This window comes from Xiphophorus couchianus, chromosome 1 (assembly GCF_001444195.1).
Source record: "Xiphophorus couchianus chromosome 1, X_couchianus-1.0, whole genome shotgun sequence".
In the NCBI taxonomy this organism is placed as follows: domain Eukaryota; kingdom Metazoa; phylum Chordata; class Actinopteri; order Cyprinodontiformes; family Poeciliidae; genus Xiphophorus; species Xiphophorus couchianus.
Window position 1 is genome coordinate 16,709,838 of NC_040228.1, and position 9,933 is coordinate 16,719,770.

The 9,933-nt window shown below is 37.9% G+C and overlaps 1 pseudogene; it reads right to left on the minus strand.

The window, feature by feature from the left end:
- Positions 1–1,299: 1,299 nt before the first annotated feature.
- On the minus strand, positions 1,300–3,762 carry LOC114145625 (sodium/myo-inositol cotransporter-like; annotated as a pseudogene).
- Positions 3,763–9,933: the final 6,171 nt, after the last annotated feature.

The following is a 9,933-nucleotide window of genomic DNA, read 5'->3' on the forward strand; positions in this document are numbered from 1 at the left end:
TGTGTTGCTTGTATTTATTTGTGCTAGTGTAAAATATTTCCTTCTAAGCCCATGGCAACTCCAGAGCAAGCTTGTAAGTTCATCTGTATTTCATGTCATGCTTTTTTTTTTTTCAAGGATCAATTTACTAGTTCAATCTGATTTATTTGGGTGTACCTGAAAATAGCTCAGAATATATGCCTAAAAGCTCATAAAAGCCCTGGATCAAACAATAGTTTTATGTTTGTGCAAGTGATTAAAGTTCTTTCAAGTCTCAAAGGTTTGATCTTGTTGAATGCTTGTCATGTGACTCATGGTAATTTTACCTTTACTATGTTTTGTTATGGCAATTAAGCTCTTAAAATGTTAGCACATTTTTACATTTAATTCTACTGCCGCATAACGTACAAGTGACATGCTGTACTAAGTTTAATTACTTTAAGCACTGTTTGTCAAGCGTAAAATATTTACTTCTTTCTTTTTACCTATGCTTACCAGCCCTTCCAGTCTTGGAAGTTCAGCCTTGCTTGAACAATTAAACAGATTTGTGTGGCCACAAAATGCAACTAAGAGCACTTTTAGTGCAGTTTTAAACGTTTCTGAAGTGCAGCATACCAAGTACTCACTTCTGGGAAGATTTCTCCAGGGGGCCATGAATATCCTCAAAAACATTCACACATTTATCGTTTTCCACTTATTTTCCTCCTTCCCAAAATCAGCACTCCTCTTTGTTCTCTACATCCTTTATTTGTCTTTTTTCCCGTCACTCTCCTGTCTAGGCTCAGATATCAGATTATAGCTGCCATTCTGGAGTTCTGAGTGGGATGGTATAATGTTGCCCCTTTTTGACTACGTTTTCATTTTGCTGCCAAGCTTGTTTTGGTGGTTATGGAAAGTTTCTTTATAAACACCACCTTTATCTGATCCAGAAGCCTAAAATTGTTAAGAACTTCTTCACCTCCAACTGTTCTTTGTCTTTTTAGCTTCCTTCTCTGCATTAACTCCCACAGAGTGGTTGTTCTGATTTGTTCTTGATCCAATGGAAGAGTGGAGACTGACAATGACAATCGTTAAAGCTGATATCCAAAACAAGAATGCTGCCACATACATGAAGTGGACAACTTTGATGAAGGATGGTCACTCATCAGGCTGGTCGCAATGCAGTTCTCTGTGAACAAAGCCTAAAATCATCCACCTAGGTCCAAGAATAAAGCCAACCACTCCATCCTCAAAAAGCACCAGTCATGTTACAGCACTACCACAGAATACCAAGCAGGAATAGTATTGCCACGAAGGGGGAAGGAGAACGATCAAGAAATCTCATTTTGGACTATTGCATGCCAGCTTGTCAACAAAGAAGACCCTGGAAATCAACCCCAATATGATAATAAACATAGAAAGAATCTTGAGAAGCCCTGATGTTAGACTCTTTGGCATCAGCGATGTTCTTTGCAGCCACAACTCACTATACAATTACTTAATATGCACACCATTACTAAATTGAGGCAAGGGTCTGACCCAGAAAGACATCAGGCCAAGGGAGGTCAGGATCCTTTGGGCCTTGCAGGATTTTTAGTGTCTTGTTGAGCATCTGAGATACTGTTTGCAGGATACAGAAAATGTCAGATTTGGTGAAGACAGAAGAACGCAAGTGATGTTTGGATTGACCTGCATGTTTTTGAATCTTATCCTGCCAAGACCTCCATTTTGGATAAAGTTGATCCCTATAAGATAGAGCACTTCAGAGATTATCTAGAATGCTTGGACTGAGTAGATGACAACAACCAGACCTCCAGTGACTTTCAGCACAGCTGTCATTGTGATGAGGGGGGATGATGGAAAGATAAAGGTTCCACCCTTAGGATTCCTGAATGAAAAAGGCTCCTGAGTAGAGGTTCACAGACAGCTTAGTGGAGATGTAAAGCATGAGAGATAAAGCAGAAAACACACCTTCAGGCACTGTCCTCCCTATTGTTTGGACAGGTACTCTGTCATGGTGTAAACTCCAACACTGAATATACACAGCAACTGAGGCAACGGTAGTGTTGAATTCCAACGCAGCTACACTAAACCCAGCAAGTCCAATGAAATGCTCACTTCCTATGCTGCTGACAAGGAGAGATACTTCCAAAGCACCCCAGTTCATGGATCAACCAGCCATGAAGTAGCCCCTCACTGAGCCTCTATTGGCTTGTTGCATTGCCAGGAAGCCAATTCCAAGCACTACAATTCCAAGTAGATTAGGACAACAACGTGGTGATATTTGGAGCCATAGTTGAAGGCTCCCACTATCCCTTACCTAACTTGTTGAGACTACATTTTAGTCCACATTTAAAACATTTGGAAATCAGTAACACTGTGTAAAATTGACCTTATTGACCTTTACATCATGTTATAATGTTGTAAAGCTTGTGTTTGAAGAATTCTTGAATCTCTGGTGGCAGCCATTTGGGGATGCCTAAACACTTGCTCTCATGAAGCATTGCTTATTTTCACAAAGCTCCTCCTCTGAGTTGCTGTCCCCAGCTAAGCTTCCGCCTCATAGAGCACCCCTCCCACGCACCTTTCCCACATTACTCCTTCAGAGTAGTGGTGGCAGCAACTAACAAGCACCTGGTGAAATGTTAAGTATTATACAAGCTACTCCTCAGTCCAATGCATCTAAGAATGACTGTAAACGGCATAATGGCAAGGCATTATTGGGATAACAGACTGAATGCGAAGAATAGGAGCTTCTTCAAGTGCATCTACTCCAAAAGAACATACATAAGAGTGTGTACAACCTTGCTGTCGTGTATTAACTTTTAAGCAGTTATTACAATAGCAACAGGCAAAACTGTGTTTGGATTGTTTGTTAGTGATGTGTGGGTGTCAGATCTAAATTATTATGTTTGTAATGTGGTAATTGAGGTTTTCCTGAAAATACAATCTTACTACATATACAGTACCACCGAAATTCAACTCCCATGCATTCCAATCATATACTGTAATCACCTTCAGGGTTTTTACATGCCTTCACCTGGTTGCTAAACTATTCCGATTAGTCACAACTGGAAACACCCCGGGATCTCTTAAGCGTCATAAGGTGAATATATATACATCTTTGTTGGCTTAAACTTATAACCCTGTCAGAGAAAGCAACCCTGCAATAATTAATAGCCAAAATTGACAGACTGCCATATAGCAGGATTACAGTTTTATATTAATACACTTAACACTGTCACTTGAGCATCTCCACGTAAACATGCAATGATACAGAAACATTAAACCTTTTTCATTTCAACCTAAGGAAACATAACTTCTCATTTGACAAGTTGTGTTTGGGCCTGTGTGAGCCACATGTGTATAAATGCCTTCCTATTGGTATGTGAGGGGGTATGTGCACGAGTGCGCATGTTGACCCAGTTTAACCCTTTTCAAAGACACTCTGTGGGGTTTTCAAAGAGTAAAGCCAAAACAGCTGCAGCTTTGTTCAGATACCAGGTGTCTTTTTTTACTCACCTCTCAAAATTAACTCACATTTCTTCACCTCTTCTCACCCAAACATTCTGTCTATCTGTGGTTGAGTTTTGAAATTCCTCTGAAATACTTACAAACTGACAATTTCTCTTGCTTAGTTAAATCATTAGTGCGTGCTTTTGAACGACAGGTAAATACTTTCTTCAAGAGAATTAGTAGAAACTTGCAAATAGCATTGTGGCCTTGGAAAACAGGTTGGGCTGCTATCTTATTTACCTGGGTGAAGCCAAAGATGTAGTCAACAGGAAACAGAATTGCCACCATCTCTTAATGTTGACAGGTTTTGCCTTAAGGCCTTGTAACTGAGAAAACAAAACCTAAAATGGAGCAATGGTTGAATAGTGTGCTCATTTTGGCAAATGTGCAATGTTGAAACAGGTCTGTTATTTACTTGACTCATTTCTACAAGTAGTGAAGGTCAGTAGAGCAAAAAACATCTTGAATCCAGCATCTGAAGCCTCTCCTAGTCTAAAAGTTTAAAATTGATCACATATCATCAAATCTCCCAGTGTTTTCTGATTGTACGTGTCACACAGTAATGATGTGCAACTGAAACAGGCTTACGTAATTTTAAAAATTGCTGGTAATAGGCTAATAAAAATCAGACTTTTCCTGTCAAGTAATGTTGTTACCTGGATGGTAACAAACACTGTCATTACTGCATGACTCACTTCAAGGTGAGTAAAGCCACCTTGAAGTGGTTGAAATTGAAGGTTGAATTTGAATTTCAAGGTTGGAAATTTTAGAGCTTTTGTTTTTGCATATTGCTCTATGCCAGTTGATTATCTTGAAACTAGTATTTAACAAAGCATCAAAATCCCTGTAGTCATAGAAAAATCATGTAAATCAGCACATCTGATGCATTATCTGCCACGACCACCAGGAACAATCACCTGACAAAGCAGGTAGCCTGTGCAGCACAGTCTATGCCATCAGCATCATTCCAGTCAAAAACAGTGAGAAGAAGACAGGCTTTTTTTTTTTTTCCAAGATGAATTCACGGTCTGGTCACTGTCTGGAAAATGCTGACAGCAATACCCAGTTTAAAAAAATATGTTTCCAATATATCCAGATTTAATAAGCCCATCTCAAGATTTTACAGTTAGGTTTCATTGGAAAACATCGCTAGTATGATGTTGGCATGACTGGGAGAAAAAAACAGTCATTCCAACTGACATGACTGTTGGCATGAGTTAAGTGATTTCCTTCTCATAGTTAATGTCTTTGTACATATTTTTGTTACTTTACTAAGTTTACAACTTAGATGTAAACTTGGAACTAAAATGAACATATTTCTCTTATATTTATTTTCGGTGTGCTTCATGTAAGACAGCAAAATAGAAATAGGTCAACAGTCATAGAATATGTACATATAATACATATTTTATTTAAATACAAAATGTTTTATTTAAATTTCTTAATTTGTGCAGATAATTTGTGCAGATGTAAACAAGTAATGCTTGTTGTGCAGCAAAATATTACTTATGTAACTTCTCGTTTTATTTTTATTTTTATTTATTTTCATTATTCTGTGCCAGCAGATGGAGTGACTGGGTTCAATAAAGATATCCACAAGAAGCTGTGATGTGTTTTGATGTTTAATTGTGTAGGATACCAAGTGTTTGTTGGCAACACCACAAATCAACAGATACCTGCTTGTGCTTGCTTATTGCTCAGCTATGCAGGGCTAATGACAAGTGAAAGCGAAAAAAAAAAATCTTTAACAAATTGACAAGAATGATCTTCAAGAGCTTTGTAACATGTTGAGAATATGCTCTTACATGTGCTGCAGTCGGGTGAGTCATGTCACTGTCACAATAAGTGGAGGGCAATGACCGTTGAAACTGTGTATCTCATATAATCTCTGTAAAACGAGAAAAACTCCTTGTGACTTTTGCTTTTCTAGAAGCAGCAAAAGTCAAACCACAAAAACGCTGGAAATTCCATGTGGAAATTAGGTTAAGGGTAAGATTGTGAGAATGATAAGGGGTTCTTGTTCTATCTTTGGCTATGCTTATGGTTTAACCACAACAAGATTTTACAATTTTGTTGAGGGCAAGAGTTAAGTGATTTCCTGCTCATAGTTAATGTCTTTTGTTACTTTACTAAGACCATTACTAGCTCTGGCTCTTAGACATTATGTGTTCTTGTACAAGGTAAGTATTCCATACTGATTTTGTAAGTACAGTCAATAAAACGTTTTGAGATGAGGCCTGTAAATCAGCAGACTCTCATGCTGGAGTTCCATTATGGGTTTTTTTGTGTGTAGAACAGCTAGTCATTAAACAAGACATAATACTTATAAAAATGACTGACATATAAAGTTCAAATAAATGCCTAGAAACTTTGAATCAAATTTAAAGGAGCAAACAATCCTGAACCATTGAAAGAAAACTGTTAACATCTTAAGCAGATATTGCTGGAGATTGAAAGAGTATTTGAGAGATTCTACGTAATCAATACAGACTCTCATCCCTTCACTTTGGCAAAGACCCAGATGTGAAATTAACACAAGATGTTGGTAGATTTAAAATTGCACAAAGATCTCTGGGAATATGTTTCAGTAGCAGTGGGGCATATCTCGGACACAATGGTGAGAGAGGCTAAAGGTTACTACGCTCATTTTCCCAGTAGAAACACAGTGAGAGACACAGGAACACATAAACACACACAAGGGGGTTGGGTTTAATAAAGTTCTTGATTTCCACTGCGAAAAGATTGGACTTGGAGGACAAGTGTGGGAACAGCTAGAAAGGTATTTAAATTGTGAAATCATGTTGGATATCACACACCAGGATATACACGTTTTTTTTCTCTGTACATTATATGTTTTCCAGTGATTCGAGATCCATCTGTGCATACTGTCCATGATGTGTCTGAAACCAAACCGGGCTGTTTTCTCTTCTGTGTCCGTCCCTAGTGGGACAATAGCTGAATTCTGTATAGCGAGACCGTGGGTGGAAGGAGACAGAAGAGTCAATGAGTGAAGAGGCTTCTGGGGTGCGTCAGAACAAGGCCATGATGAGGGTGTAGGAGGATGAACTATCTAATGGGCAGAGCAACAGCTATTCAGTTACCTCACAGGACAACATGCATACATACAGTAGATGTGACTACCTTTAACAAAAGTGCAGATGATATTAAGCAACTCATTTATTTTCTATGTCACCAATGGACACCTAGGCAGACAGCCACAATCAGTGATCTTTATGAAGGTTTTCACTGAATATGACAAAAAAATCTCCCCAATCCTCACCTAATTAATAGACTGTCTGTGATTCGCACTGGTTTTTGCAAGCATTACAAAGCACTCTTGATAATGTTGTAACATGTCATAACTATTTACTCTGCTGCCAATGCAAAAAATGTCATATATATTAATATAATTTATATTTAATCCAAATTTCTGTATGTTCAAACTTTAACTTAATAGATTCTGGGCTATGTCTTCATTGGCCAAGTTCCTTGCATACATAACACTTAAATAAATGTCATATTTAAAGCCGTAAACACACACATTAAAAGTGTAACACAAAGACGAATTTAATAAACAAGACAGGATTCATAATTCAGGAAGACTCCTTAATTATCAAGTCAACTGTTGGCAAGAGGGTGTGTCTGGCTTCAGATGAAAGGGAGTTTGTCCCATCAAGCAATAATGGATAATTGGAAAATTACGATATCTTACAGAATGTACTTCTTTCACCGTTTGCAGAGTAAGACATTAGGAAAATGTTTGAGAAGTCTGGGAAAATCCAAGAGTGTAAAAGCCAAGACCGGAAACCAGAGTGAGGGAACCAAGCAACTGTCAAGGTTAGATCTCCAGAGGTTTGTGTTTATTCTGTTTTGCACGAATTGCAGCAGGCTGTCTTAGATGAAATGTGCTTGATGTTGACAAGCCTGCTTGCAGTCCATACCTGTCTAATTTTTAACAACTTATTATGCATCAAAAAAGGCAAAATCTGACAAAATCCAGCATTTGCTTCATTAAAACCCTTGCAAAAATTGTTCTACAGATTGCAGAGGATTTTAAACAGAATGTAGAAAGTACAACAATATATCTCAACATATTATTTTTCTGATATGATTGGCCTTTTACATTTTTTTATTAAACATCGACTCATTATTTCAATAACAGTGAGTTTAATAAGCAGCTAATGATTTCAAAATACAATTCAGCCTCTTAAGAACAGAGTTTCACAGCCATTTAATAAGTTTTCATTCTTGGACAAAAGCATTTTTATTAGTTATTGAGAGTGTCAGTAAAAAAGAAAAGGATTTATTTTAACCTGGGGCAAAAAAGCCCTTTTTTGCTGGTGAAGCAAAAAAAGGGCTTCACCAGCACCTTTGTGCATCTGGTGTTTCACATTAGACAAAATGATTTTGCACTGTTCCTTGAATAATGGAAAAAGTTTAAATATTTTGGAAACTGCTCATTCAAGACATTTTCTCTATGTTTCAGTGTTGATTTCTCTTTGAAAAGATAAACAAACTTTTACCATTTCTGAGGAAAATGACAATTCCCTGTTAGGATGTTGTCATAGACAAGTAGCAGTTCTATGATATTCACATAAGCCAGAATAGATTACAGGAATTGGGGTTATTCCTGCAACTACATGATCAAACGCTGCCCAATTTGAGTTCTAACAAGTTTCTTCATTCTGGGAAATGTAGTTCTCTTAAAGACAAATGACAGGAACATGAATACTTAGAATATTGTGAACAACTTGTGGCGTCTGTTGTAATAATTGTGTGTGTGTGTGTGGGGGGGGGAGACTCTCTGTATTGAAACAACATTTTGTGCCATGGAGAAACTTGTCCAACCACTTGACTGCTATGTCATTCAGAAAATTATTAACAGAGACTAAAAGGTGTTGAGTGCTTTCATGAAAACAAAGACTGTTTTTTATGTGTTGTCGAGATTGCATGTCGCTTCATCTATGTGGTATTCCTTTATGAATAATTCTCTGTAACAAAGATAAATTCCCCATTTTAGTGCTTGAAATCCTGCCACAAGCACCTTAAGATAACTGCCCCTTGCAGACAACTTATTGTGTCTGGATTAAAAAGTCTTTAAAGATGTTTTAAAGTACTCTAATAAATGCAACTGAGATAAAATATATATAATATATATATATATATATATATATATATTACATTCTATCCAAAGATTTTGCCTAAAACACATTCAAATTCATACACAAAGGACATCTGCAGAAGCCCCTGTGTTTAAAATGCCTCAAATATGAGAATATGGTTGCACTCTTGACCTCTTCTCCACCCTCTCAGTCAAAGTACTCAACCCTCTTCAGCCTTTCTCGCCCCTTAACCAACCACTGAGCGGGGTGCAGGGCCATAGTTCAATATCTGGGGTTTCCCCTTTCAGAGGCGTGATAACAAGGACAGAGGCGGTTTTGACAGTGACCGTCTTGTATGCATGGCCAAACACACACAAGCACCCATGCATACTGGTGGACGTCTGAAAGGGAACAATGTTCGCTTGGGTTTGAAGTCAACCCCATGGGGTCAAAACTCTTTAGCGGCAAGAGAGCCTTCTCATGTTTTTACTGGTTTTCCTTTCAAGGCTAATTTGAAACCCATAAAGTTTTCGATTATTTAACACAAAATATCTTAATTTTTCAGATGAAACAATACATTTAATCTTCCCAGCAAGAATAAAAAGCGATGACACTGACACACAATCCCTCCTTTCTCTTTCTTTTTTTTTTTTTTTCTTCTGTTGGTTGGCATGGTTGGGATATCTGAGTGTTCAGCGCTAGGGGCTCTGACAATGATACGGTTCAGGTCAAGGGGAAACCTTGAAATGGAAGACACGCACAAAACCAGAAAGACTGTGCAGAAACATGTCCAGGACATTATGATAAGACTTATATATTCATAAACAAGAAAGTCAGAGAAGTGTTGCGATACCAGAGCAGAAGGAGTCCGTTGAATACAGGGTGTGGCTGGCAGCTACTGTGGTGATGGGATATCACAGTCGCTCGTTTTGACATTTTTCTTTGCTTTCTTTACATTGTTCAACGATGACAAGTAGCAGAACTAAATAAATTCCTGACTCCACCAGACCATCAAACTTCTTTTCTTGTACATGCATGCATGTACAAATAAACTTGTTTTTAGGCATGCGTTATTTTATAAAATCAACTCTTGGAATTAAACAGCGTGGGAATTTTATCAAAATGTTTGAGAATCTGTTTTATTGACTTTCCCTCCTTTGACATGTTAGTTGTTATTTACTTATAGTCAAACTCATCTCAAGAAAGCTGTCAGAAGGGACCCTAAGCGACAGGACTGGTTAAAAGCATTTGCGCTTCAGAAAGAGTCGCACAGAGGAAGGAGTGAAATGAAAGGAATACATGAATGACACCAGCACTAGGACCTGCAGGGAGGAGACTCTCACTAAAGATCAGCACA